This window comes from Haemaphysalis longicornis, unplaced genomic scaffold (assembly GCF_048455015.1).
Source record: "Haemaphysalis longicornis isolate Haplotype H1 unplaced genomic scaffold, Haemaphysalis longicornis Haplotype H1 scaffold_7, whole genome shotgun sequence".
Lineage (NCBI taxonomy): Eukaryota > Metazoa > Arthropoda > Arachnida > Ixodida > Ixodidae > Haemaphysalis > Haemaphysalis longicornis.
The window spans coordinates 159,450,170-159,463,832 of NW_027526422.1; positions in this window are offsets into that span (position 1 = coordinate 159,450,170).

Here is a 13,663-nt window from a genome sequence, read left to right on the forward strand (position 1 = left end):
TAAACCTACTACACGTGGATAAGGGAAGATTGATTGATTATAATGTTTAACGCGCCCACGCTACACAGGTGATGAGGCGCGCTGTAGTGGAGGGCTCCGGATGAATTTCGACCACCTGGGTATCTTTATCATGCGCCGAAATCTCAAACACACGGGCGTTTTCGCGTTTCGCCTCCATCAGAAAAGCGGCAGCCGCGGCCGGGAATCGAAACCGCGTTTGTGAGCTTAGCAGCACGACGTCTTAGCCACTGAGCCACCGTGGCGGGTGAGGTAAGGGAAGATGCTTCTCTATTCGAAATTCTAGAGATTGTGTTCTTTCGAACTGACAGGTGTGCCCAGAGTTGTGCAGTGTACGTTTGGTTTCGCTGATCACCACTGGAGTCTTTGGTAGTCTGTTGTACAGGTAAAGCTGCTCTTCACAGGCGAATAAAACGCCATATTGTGTGCGCTGGCGTGTGTTTGCGCGCTTTACGTGGATGTTTGCTTTGTTGATTGTTTTGCAATGGGGATGCAGGCAGCATTCGGTCTTGATTGTCGCAGTAAGCCCGATAACGAAGGGGCCGCAGCCCGTGGTCGGCGATATCTTTCCGCCGCGTCTTCTTACATGCTTGGGCAAGGATCTTAAATGGACCACGAAAACGAATCCCTACATTGCTCTATTTGAAAGACCTACCTTTGTTGACTCGTTAACGGCGTTGTTTTCACAAGAAGCTGTGAGAAACACCAAAAACACTTTCAAATTTTCTGCCACCAAGCATCAGCAGTGACGTAACAAGGAAGTAATTCAAGCAAAATGGGCAATGACCTAAGTCATTATTAGCATACAAGCAGTACAACAAAAGGAAGCAAGGGGCAACAATAAATAACACACTCGTGTTGCTTAGCGGTGGCTTTGTGCGGTCTCTAGGACGACAGTAGAGGTGGTGAAAAAGATGCTGGTACATTTTCTGTTACACCTGGCCTGGAATATCAAATTTGACAATAGTATTGCAGCTCATTTGAAAAAAACTAGTTCGAGTGAAAAAAAAAACACATCAGTTTTCTGATGAATATAGAGTATACACAACTGATTTTTTGCGCCTTGCTACTAATTCAGTTCTGAACCGGTTCGCGAACGGGTCGGGGCGTTGAATTTGTCGAGCCGGAACTGAACCGGAACAAATTAAATTTACCTGAACCCGAACCGTAGCCGAACCCGTATTTTTTTCGGTTCGACACACTGATATCTATATATATATATATATATATATATATAGATATATATATATATATATATATATATATATATATATATATATATATAGATATATATATATATATATATATATATATATATATATATATATAGATATATATATGTGGTGGGTTAGGTGGTCCGTGGGCCACCTGGCAGCCTCCAGTCACAAGCCCCCAGTCACGTGTCCTCGAAACTGAGCCCGTAAAACGCCCCATCCTATTTAATGCCTCCCAGGTGGCCCACGGACCACCTAACCCACCACCTGGTCACGCTGGAGAACCAGTGTCAGTCACCGAGTCATCCCCCAATGGAAAGATAGTGCACCCACATGAGTGCCTGCGTTCGAGCCCCCAATCTGTACCAGGCCGCCCAGGAACCTATCCGACACGCGCCAGCCACTCGGACTCATCTGCAGCCGCCTGGCTTCACCTACGCATCCGACTAGCAACCCAGCAGAACCATCGTCTGGCCGTGGTTCGAGCCTTCAAAGATGTAGGGCTCCCACCGGTCTACCTACTTCCAGCGCTCCCTCCGCCGCTTCCAGCGCCACCGAGGCCCCAAGATACCCACTCCGCAAGTACGCCGACGTCGCCAAACCTTCGTTGCAAAAGTGACTACCCAGGCCAGCATCAAACGGTTCTGTTTCCCGGCAAGTTTCTAAAACATTTCTCAATTTAAGAAAAATTGCCGACAAACGCATTTGTTCCCAGATGCTTGCCTCCTCCCTCAAAAGTTACGTCAGAGCATCTAAAGTTCCTAAGGGCCTACAGATTATGTTAAAGCCAGCTACGTCGAAAATGTCCGCCCATCACATCGCTAGATGGGAGAGTGTTCTAAAAACTGCGTCACTTGAACTCGCACGAATTCTTATTGATCACTATGAGTCTTCCGAAAAATCGTTCCGCAACACTGAAAAACAGATAAGGATGTCATCCGAACTGTCCTCAAGTGAAATAGGCTTATCACAGGAATACGAACATAAAAAGAGTAAAGAAATCGGTTTAGTAAAATCTAAGAAATTTCGCCGCGATGGTATTGTACAGCCCGCTACGGTTCAACAGCGGTTAGATGCTGTAGTCAGCAAAGAATGCGAGCCAATACTGCATTCCCCTAGTCCTGAAAATTCTTGCATTGTAAATTTGTCCTGCGCTACCCTCTCTCCTGCTGAATTGAGTCTGTTATCTCGTGGCTTAAGTTTTTGCCCGCAACCGGTGGTTTTAACGAATTTTCCCTCTTTAAAGACTTGGATAACTTTTGCCGCAATTTACGACTTCGAGAGTATTTCCATGATCGCCCCAGCCCTAATGAGCCGCATGACCCTTTACCCCCTCATAAGCATTGGACTCCCCCGACACAGCGCGATAAGTGTTTAGACATGTATATATCTGCCGTCACGCGGGACATACTTCAGTCCTACAAAAAGCAGGCCACATATCGTAAGAATCTTTCGGCGGATGAAAGCAACGCGCTCAAGTTGTTAGCGACACATCCTGAAATCGTCATTAAGCCAGCAGACAAAGGAGGCGCAATAGTTGTCATGAATAAAATTGGCTATATAAACGAAGCCCTGAGACAATTATCCGACAGCTCTTTTTATAAACGTGTCGATGCCGATCCCACAGAAGAATTTAATGCCACTATCAAGGAAACCCTTCAAACTCTGGCACAGGCTAATAAAGTAGCACCAGACGCAATAAAATCCCTTGTTCCACTCAGCCCGGTGGCAGGTAGATTTTATCTACTGCCAAAAATACATAAAAAAGATAATCCAGGTCGTCCGATCGTATCCGGAATTGGCACAGTGACAGAAAAACTATCCCTTTATGTAGACTCGCTTATAAACAATATCCCACCTATGTTCCCTTCATTTGTAAAAGACACAAACCATTTTTTAAATGATATCGTGGAACTCGACATTCCACCCGGTTCGCTGGTCGTGACTTTGGACGTAGCCTCATTGTACACTAATATACCTCACGATGATGGCATACGAGCTGTCGTTGAAACCTATGAAGCCTTCTGCGAATCAAGTCCGGTTGATGGTGACACACTGGCAACGTTGTTAAAACTGATTCTCGAGCTAAATAACTTTGAATTCGATAATGCACACTATATTCAGATAAATGGTACTTCAATGGGAACGAGGGTGGGACCAAGCTATGCTAATATTTTCATGTGTTCTCTCGAAAGAGCATACCTGGATAAATGCGCTCTCAAGCCCTTCTATTATAAACGCTTCATAGACGACGTTTTTATAATTTGGCAACACGGCGAAAATGAACTTCTCTCCTTCATCTCTGGTTTTAACAACTGCCACCCCCGTATCTCCTTTTCGCACCAGTACTCGGCTGAAGTAATCAACTTTCTTGACGTCACAGTGACAGTTAAGGATGCGAAACTAAGTACAAATCTTTATAGAAAACCCACAGACCGCCATCAGTACCTCCACTTCGAGAGCAGTCATGTAAAACATAATAAAACTAGTATACCTTACAGCCAAGCGGTTCGTTTTAAAAGGATATGCTCGCAAGAATCCGACTTCAATCAAAACTGCGCAGTACTCCGTGCCGCCCTGACTAGACAAAAATACCCAAAACAGATTATTGACGATGCAGTGACACGAGCAAGCATGCTTGATCGCAACGCACTTTTACTCCCGACGACACAGCCTCGCACTCAGCAAACCACTAATCTGGTACTCAGTTATTCATCATCAGCCCCTAAAGTAACATCAATTCTTAAGAAGCACCATAACATACTTATGCAAAGCCAGAGGCTCCAACGCATTTTTCAAATCCGCCTCGCGTAGTCTATCGACGAGCAGCGAACCTACGCGATTCACTCACTTCGTCTAAGACCACTCGCCCACCTTGCATTGGCTGCCAACCCTGCCAAAAACCGCGATGTCAAATTTGTCCCCAAATGACGACAACTGCCACAGCCAGCAGTACAGCTTCCAATTTCACACTAAACATAAAAGGTAATTTTACTTGCGAAACCGAACGTGATTTATCTGCTCGAGTGTACCGAATGCCGGCTTCAGTATATTGGCCAGACCCGCACGTCTTTTAGATTTCGTTTTAATAATCACAAGTCTCATATTAAGACCCTCCCGAACCTGCCGTTGTCCCAACATGTCAACGTAGTTGGTCATTCATTCAACAAAATAAAAGCAACAATTCTTGAATCCGGTTTCCGCTCACATCATGATAGGGAAGTCAGGGAATCGTATCCCTTTCACAAATTCAAATCTATGAAATGGGGTTTAAATGAAAGCGTTGGCGCGCTGGCTTTCTTGTCGCACTGATCGCGTCTGTGTAACCTTTTTACTGCCGTTTACGTAGATATACTTGTGTTTGCATTGGCGCTTGTGTATATGGTTGCGCGCGTGCCACCAACTAAGCATTTCTATCATTTTTTCCGTCTTAGCTTCGGCATTAGCCTGACAAGTGATGCTATCTATACTGCATTCCTTACGACAGGTTGACTGTTCAGATGTTACTGTTTTATCTTTTTTCTCTTTTTTGCCCGCTCTGCATTGTATATATTTTTGCTGACTCCGCTATTAAGTAGAACTTTTGTTTTTCATCCATTGCCATTTTCCTACACCCATTTCCCGTTACTCTATCTACCTTTTTTGCACAGCTGTCACTGTATCTTGCCAGTGTAAGTGACCTGGTTTTTTAAAAATCCTGTTAGCCTTGATATGAAATCACTTGTTCATCAACTGCTGTCGTCCTGCCTAACACAACACGTGTCACCTTGTTTACTGTGATTGGCTCCTGCTGCTTTATAAGCCAGTTCACTTGCAATTTGTTGCTATTCTGACGAAGGCTTCTCCGAAGCCGAAACGTTAATACATTTTCGTTCGTTACCCTTTAGTCTTCTCTGTCACTGTATATATGTATATATATATATATATATATATAGCGTCAGATACAGTTGTGGTAAATATAAATACCCCAGAAAGCGAAGGAGCACACAGTCCCCAGATAGCCGAATTTGTAAGGCATTCGAGATCTAATCGAAAGTCGTGGGTTCGGTCCCCACTCTGGGCGCGTGTTTTTCTTTCTTTCTTTCTCACGTAATAATAATAAAATAAAATAATTTAACGTCACTAACGGTAAAAAATCGTCTAACCATTCCCCAATGCCTTCTTTGGCGTTGTAGACTGCCGGCATTTCTTTCTGTATTTCCTAACGAGCCCCTCATTTCCAAACCCTATATATATATATATATATATATATATATATATATATATATATATATATATATATATATATATATATATATATATATATATATATATATATATATATATATATTTATATATATATATATATATATATATATATATATATATATATATATATATATATATATATATATATATATATATATATATATATATATATATATATATATATATATATATATATATATATATATATATATATATATATATATATATATATATATATAGTAAGGAAATGAGGGGCTCGTTGAGGAAATACAGAAACATAGGTCCGCAGTCTACAACGCCAAAGGAGGCATAGGGGTGTGGTTAGGCTCTATTTTTTACAACGGTTAATGAAGTTAAGATTTCTTTAAATATAAGGATGAAAGAAAGAAAGAAAAACACGCGCCCAGAGTGGGGACCGAACCCACGCCTTTCGATTAGATCTCGAATGCCTTACCAATTCGGCTATCTGGGCGACTGTGTTCTCCTTCAGTTTCTGGGCTATTTATATTTATTAGAAGTGTATCTGATGCTCGAGGGTGGTAGCCAGCGCCACTCTGACTACACGGGGAGTAGAGGACTTTCTTTTCAACCCCCGGGGCGTGACTCAAACGTCTACAGCCTGTCATGAGTGGGTAACTGGCGGGAAGCCCTCTTATGCTACCTAGGCATCAAGGCTGCCAGAACCGAGACCCTCGCTAGGCTTTCGCAGAATAATATAGTAACGAAATGAGGAGCTCGTTGAGGAAATACAGAAACATAGGTCCGCAGTCTTAACTGAAATCTTAACTTCATTAACCGTAGTAAAAAATAGAGCCTAACCACACCCCTATGCCTCCTTTGGCGTCGTAGACTGCGGACTGCGGACCTATGTTTCTGAATATATATATATATATATATATATATATATATATATATATTTCGTGGTGAACAGACGAATGAGAGGAACAGCGGATGCCTGCGAAACAATATATTTCAATGATGTCGGCCATCATAGCACACAGCAACGTCACGCACCATGCACACAGCGTAGTTGTCGTTGTCTTTTTTTGTGTGACGATATATATTCAGCACGTGATAAAATTATCATTAATGTATATTTTTTATCCTGTCCTACGATAGCTGTAGAAGGGCTGGAGAATTATTCAACAGAAGTAGATTGAAAGTGCGTTACAACTGAATTGTGTCTTTGGAGTCATACGCGTTAACATAATGTTGATCAGAAAAAATATTTCAAGACTGGCATTGGCGATGGTGTATTGCACAACGTTCTCTTATTCGCCGTTACTGATTAGCTGGGGCGTTTTTTGAGAAAATGTTCTATGTGCAGTGCCGCAAACAAAAGGCATAAGCATGCGTACTATTGCTTTTTTTTTTACTGGTTCTAGTTAGAGAACATCACATACGTGACAGGTACCATCCGTAAGTACATGTTGACATCAAAATGCCCTATGATTGCCTTTACATGTGAAATAATTATTCGCTTTTATTTCTTACAGGATGCTCAGTGACGTAACTCGGCAGTTTAAAACTTTTTCTGCTGCCCACGAGGATAAACCAGTGACGACAAATAATGCGTACAGATAATGGCACTTTCCACGTCAGTTTTACCAATTGCAGGAAGGATAATCTTTGTAGCCTATATGACTCCCTTGATGTCATTTGAGCCGGTATTCCGTATCTACACCAATCAACACTTCACTATTCTTGATAAAACCAAATTTCGCAATACAGAGCATTCTTGTGTTGAATATTATGTCTTTCCTATAGAGAAGAAAACCGCTAGACGTTACTCAAGCAGCTGCAAGATTTACCAAAGATAATCTGCGCCTACAAAGGGCCTATTTTTTTGTAGTAAACAATGTGAGCCTAAAAAACCTCTCTCTGAGTAACATATCCCAAGTACATAGATGCAAACAGGATCCTCAGCAATAATGCCTGTGCTACGATTCCTTCCAGCCTTCATCCTTCAGCAGGAAAAAAAATCTTGAGTGCATTTGAGAAAAGCACAATCAATGAGCTTTTCTTTTTATTTTCACACAGGTTACATTATTCAAAAATCAGCTACATATAGGAGGCCTTAAAGGGTTAATGAAAACAAAGTTAAAGTTTGTTATAGTAGAAAAAATTTTTTTTTCAGTGCCCCGACCGCTTGTCAGGCAGCAAACTATGCTTTATTGAATGACAAATTAAACAATGAAAGGCAAAACTTTGATTATTCTGCTAAATAGTACGTTTCGTGGCGTCTGCAATGACGTATCCTTGAGCAGGTGTTGAATAAAGCGCTACTGCGGGACTTAGTCTGCAACAAACTGCGAAACGCGTTCTTTGCTGCCAGTCCGCCTAGACGGTTCCAACATACCGCGGTTCCCACTCGCTTTGTTTCTCACCGGATTTCCACCTGGGTTGCTTCTGTTACAGTTGGTAGCAATCATTTCGTAAAGCGTTGGGTATGTTCGATAAACACGGACACGTAACACAAGGTTGCTTACACCAATCTTCAAGTGGCGTGTGAGACAATCTCAAAGCGCCGTACTGCTGCAGATCTTTAAAAGCATAGGGCACGCAGTACCGACAACAGTACACACGGGTCCTTCTTTGTTTACACGTGCATTCGTCACTTCCATTTTTACCTCTCAGTGATTACTGCTGTAAAAAATATGGGTTAAATTTAGCCGCAAATGACCCGTTCTGAAAGCGCACAAGCCCTACCTATCTCAGGTTTGCTTTTGCCGGCCTCCGCCAATCGCACAGCTGCCTATAACACGTAATCGCTTCTTGTACAGGCAATGCGCTAAGAGGTTGCATGACCATGCTCTTTCTTTTATAGGTATATAGCCTTTTTGATTAGAATTTGCGTTAACAGTGGAGTCAGTGTTATTCTAACAAGGCAATCTTTCGAATCAACCAAAGTTGCATTTCGTCTGCATTGTCACTTTAGCAATCTTGCAGCCAGGAGAGCGTTCATGATGGAGTCCGACCTTTTGTGAGTACATACCTCTTTCTGGCTCTGTTGTTTCGATTGAATACCGACCCTGGTTTAATTGCTACAAAAACAAAACTAAATATTCGCATGTGGGGGAAAATTGTGCCGAAAATGATAATACTCAGAAAACAAGACCAGTCACTGCTACGCCCAGTAAATATTAGGGCACTGCGTAAGCGTAGCCGCGCAAAGCTGAAGCACCAAAAAAAATTCAGCCACCATCACTGTTGAGATGGGAAATCTGAAAAAAAATTACACCATCTTCCCGTAGGTGAGCCCTGCGTAGTATGCGAAGCAGCCTCTTCCTGTAGGGTAACCCTGAATGGTATGCGAGGCAGCCATGGGGTCGACTGAAATTCCCACTGGTTTTCAGTTCGTCGTTTCTGTTGACGTTCAGTTTCGTGTGCCTTCGTTGTATCAGTAGCTCCCTGACCTAGTTTGAAAGAGTGAAGGACATAAGGCGCGATCGTAGCCCATGCACCCGTCTCGGTTTGTAGCGCAGTGGGAAGAGCGCCGCGTACCTCCCGTTGCGGCGAGATTGTCGTGGGGTCGAAACCGGGCGCCGCCTAACTATTTCTTCATATAATGGACTGCGCTGACCTCAGCCCAAACGCTGACGGCGCTGAAGAGACGCGCACACGCAGTAGAGTGCGGACGACGGACGACAAGAGAGGGAGGGACACAGCCCCGAGCATGAGATGCTCCGAATCCAAAAAACAGCGGAGCTGGTGGCCTTCAATAGCTTTACTTCAGTTTTTCCAAGGACCGCGGCAGACCTTGGAAAAACCAAACCGAGGTAAAGCTATTGACGGCGTGCTAAAGACGGCTTGCTCATGTACCCATACGGTGGGCAGACCATCTACCCACCTTATGGGTAGATGAGCACGCCGTCTCTCTTAACTAGGATACTACCTTCCCGTCAGAGATAACATCCTCACCAGGCGCTGTCATTCCCCGACCTCGCCTCCCGAAACCACCATCCGCCCACTTCAAGCCATACAAACTCCAATTACAATGACCGCGCTACGAACCTAAACCACATGGTAAGCGCCCCGAATGCGATCATTGCGGGACAGGATAGACATCGTTTCATAACGCGAGGTAACCGCGATTCCTTTAGACCAACGGAATAGTTTTTTAAAGACGATAGTCGTTCTTGGGCTACTTGAACTTGAAACTTTTGGCGTGTCTGTATGCATGCATGCCTCTCTGTCTGTCTGTCTGTCTGTCTGTCTGTCTGTCTGTCTGTCTGTCTGTCTGTCTGTCTGTCTGTCTGTCTGTCTGTCTGTCTGTCTGTCTGCCTGTCTGTCTGTCTGTCACTCGATTCAGCCGACCGGCCAAAGTGAAACATTATTTGCCTAATAGTCTTATATACTCACAGCCAAATCTAAACGTCTAAGTCCGGTGTTTATCTTCATACTTGGCAACAAGACAATACGCAAATATTATTAGATAGGTTCCGCGTTCCGCGCGGAACGCTCGTGAAGTGGGGCAACGTGTTTCTGTAAACAATGTAATCGGTTGCCTCGATTCACACGCGTCTCTGCACTACGGCAGTGCTGGCATCGAGACACCCGACTGGGAGCAGTGGAACGCGGCAAATTTAAATTGACTGAGCAAACCTCTAGCGTGTTTTCTTGGAACGAACGAGACGGGAGAGGAACATCATGGGTGGTGAGTGGGAAAAAGAAGGGATGCACTTACTTGCCAGGGGCATGAGTCGACTATCGTCTTGGTCGACATTTGCAACGAAAGGAGCAGGTACGCGGCCAATTCTTTTTGAGAGGCCCGCACTCTCACCACTCCTAGTCGGCTGCTTTCCTTCTCGTCGTTTTCCCTCACACTTCTTGGCCCAGCCTTTGCCTCCCCGCTACTTTGCTGCAGCAAGTTTGTAGCGACGACAGGCATAGATGGAAGTCAATCTCACACAAATGCAGCTGCTGAGCAACCATCCAGATGCTATCCCGGGAAACTAACCCACGGGGGTACCGACGTACGGCGCCGCAGGGCGTAGCACCCTTAAATGCTAGAAATATTGAACTTCTATGTAAATACAAAGCATACTTGGGTACGCTTTCCGACTTCAAAAGCTAGCAACTTACGTTTTCTGGCCTATTTCGGCAGTTCGAATGAACGCGGATGAGCTGTTGTTAACATAGGAAGCATAACGCTCATGCGGATATACACAATCACGCACACAAACGCACCCGTAACTACGCACAAAAAGTCTGCACTCGTTGTTCGTTCAATAACAAAGAAATCTGCCCTTTTGAAGGCTGTTAGATGGGTGCAGCAGTTATTTTTACTGACACTTTAATTCTCTGGTAAATATTTTGGCATGCGATTTTCGACGGGTGTTGGTTTGGACGAGATGGTGTTCGTCTTCCTGCGTAGAAGATGAATAAAGAGGAGCGAAGACACGACACAAGCGTGTGTAATGACCTCTGTCTTCACCTTTTGGACAAGTAATGATGATGATTGGATTTTTATGGCGCAAGGCCGACTGACGGCAAAGAGTGCCAACGGATGGTTAGTTCATTTGAGTGACATGAAAGTAAGCCATTTGGCTAAAAATAAACGAAGTAAAACACAAGATAACGAAGATCACTGGTGTACAGGGCGAGGTTGTCATTATGCATGATAAGAAATCAGGTGTAAAAACTTGACAATGGAGAGAAACATAAAAACACACTTGCTGAAAAACTTGGGCTCGTCTCCTAAAAAATATGATAGGCGAACCGGGATTTCTTGTCTGTATAGTTGTGGGAAATGTTTGCGTCGTGTTTTGTCAAGTGCCTTGCATTGAAGTAGCACTTGGAAAACGGATAGGGCTTCTACTCTGCCCCCCCCCCTCTGCACATGGGTCGTGGAGATCCCGTGAGCAGGCCGGAGTGTGTGGCATGTGTGTGGCCTATCCGTAATCGAGCCAGGGTTACTTCATTGTGTCTGTTGTGTGTGTCAGTGGTGTACGCTCCCAACAGTGGCTTTATAGCCTGTTGTTTGTTTGTCTGTCTGTTCATTCCACTGTGCTTGCCATGTTGTGGGAATGTGTTGTCTGATGTGTGACTTGAGGTCAGTTTAGGGTATTGTCAGCTGTATTTGTAAATGCCGCAGCGGCCGCCATTTAGTCTGCTGTCTCATTACCTGCCATCCCAGAGTGCCATGGCACCCATCACACGGTCACTTCAAGGTTTAACGCATATACAGACATCATAATATTAATGAGAGCACTGACCACAAGGTTTTTAGACTTTTCTGATGGCAATGTACGCACAACACTTGAGTAATCCGTATAAATTACGGATTTGGGAATTTGATTTAGAGGAATATGATTAGCTACGAGAAGTATGCCGTATGCCTCTTCAGTAAAAGTGCTTGTATTTATATTCATAGTCTTGCAGACATTAAAATACCCCCATGCGCAGCACAGGAAACAGTTGGGGCAATTGTTTGAAGCGTCAGTGTAAAATTCAGCACACTTATTATTGTGTTGCAGAGAGAAGAAATGTTGCAGGATCGCGCTTCTGGGCACTCTGCTCTCGACACTTGTGAAAGATACATCACATGAGATCAGGCGATGCTGCCATGGTACTAGAATTTTATTAACGGAGGTTTTCCTGGTGTCTGAAAACATGTCATCACGTTATGACGCTTCTTCTCTTACTCTGGAAGGGAAAATAAGCAGAGAATTATGGACGTTTAAAAAAGAGTTGAGATACGGACGTATCATAAAAAAAGCTGACGTAAAAGAATCGTGAGGCATGAGATTTTAAAAGCATAAAGCAGGTCCGTGTATGCTCGCTGACGTCCTAGGGTCCACTTGTTGAACTTCACATAGAGGCTATCAACTGGACTAGTCCGGAAGGCACCACACACCAAGAGGAGCGCTAGATGAATCACATGGTCCAGAATTCTGAGGGATGTTTCAGTGGCTAACCCATGAACATGCTACCATACTCCAGTCATGAACCTGTTAGGCTGGTAAAAACACGAAAAGGAGTTGTTTGTCAACACCAAAATAAATTTGCGAGAACACCTTCAAGATGGTCATTGTTTTTAAGCATTTATTTTAGTTGTTTTAAGAATGGGATGAATATGAGCGTTTCGTCAAAGATAACACCTAAAAACGTGTGTTCGTTTTTCATAGGAATTGAGACACCGCTGGATGCCACGCCTCTTGGAAAACAAAACACAAGTGCACTTTCCTGGATTACACCTAAAATCATTGCTATCTGCCCAGCCGTCTAGCTTGTTAACACCAAGCTGGAATTGGCGCTCACAGATAGACAAGCTACAGGATTTAAAGGATAGTTGAACGTCGTCTTCATAGATTGAACAGGAACTCGATGGTGGAAACGCCTTCCTAAGAAAATTCATTTTCTCAATAAAAAGCGTGCAGCTATAAACTCCACCTTGTGTGCGTTCAGGTGACCTAATAATATGTATGGTTCAGGTAACTGATCTATCAGTGCTTCAAAATCAAAACTTGTTAGCCGATAATCTGGAGGGAAGTATATGGAGCATATTGTTACTAGCCTGTTAAAGATCGTCGTTCGGATTGCAACAGTCTCAAGGACAGTGCTGCGAGTGAATGGATGACAGGCTCAGGATTTTTGGGCAATATTGGCCACACCACCAGAAGAAGTTGTGCAGCCAACCCTGTCCCTTCTGAAAATTAGATAATTGTTGAGTAAGTTGTTATGTTTTCTGTTTAAATGTGTTTATTCCAAGCACATAACACTTAACAACGTGAGGGTTCGAGCTAGATGGTACTCCATAGTGAAAATTAAAGCGCAACAAATTTAGACAAAAGACGAATGACACAAGGACAAGCGCTTGCCTTGTCCTTGTGTCATTTGTCTTTTGTCTAATTTTGTTTCGCTTTAATTTTTCACATAACACTTGTTTGGCTCGAATGCTGTAACTCCTATACATCATAAATATTTTTAAGGAGGCTTCTGCAGTTCCATTGGATGACATTTTATTTTCCCAGTATAGCCATTTAGGAGGTACTGCATTGCGTGTGTGCGTACTCATGTTTTCTGTGTCGGGGCTTGTACTCTGAGAGGGGGCTTTTGGGCCTTTCTGTTGGCCACGTGTAGTCATGGCTTGGTGTAGTTGGCTTGGTGCGCAAAGAACCTCGGAGGCCCTTCCCTGCGCTGCGATGCAGGCAGGTACGGCCCGAAATCTATCTAATCTC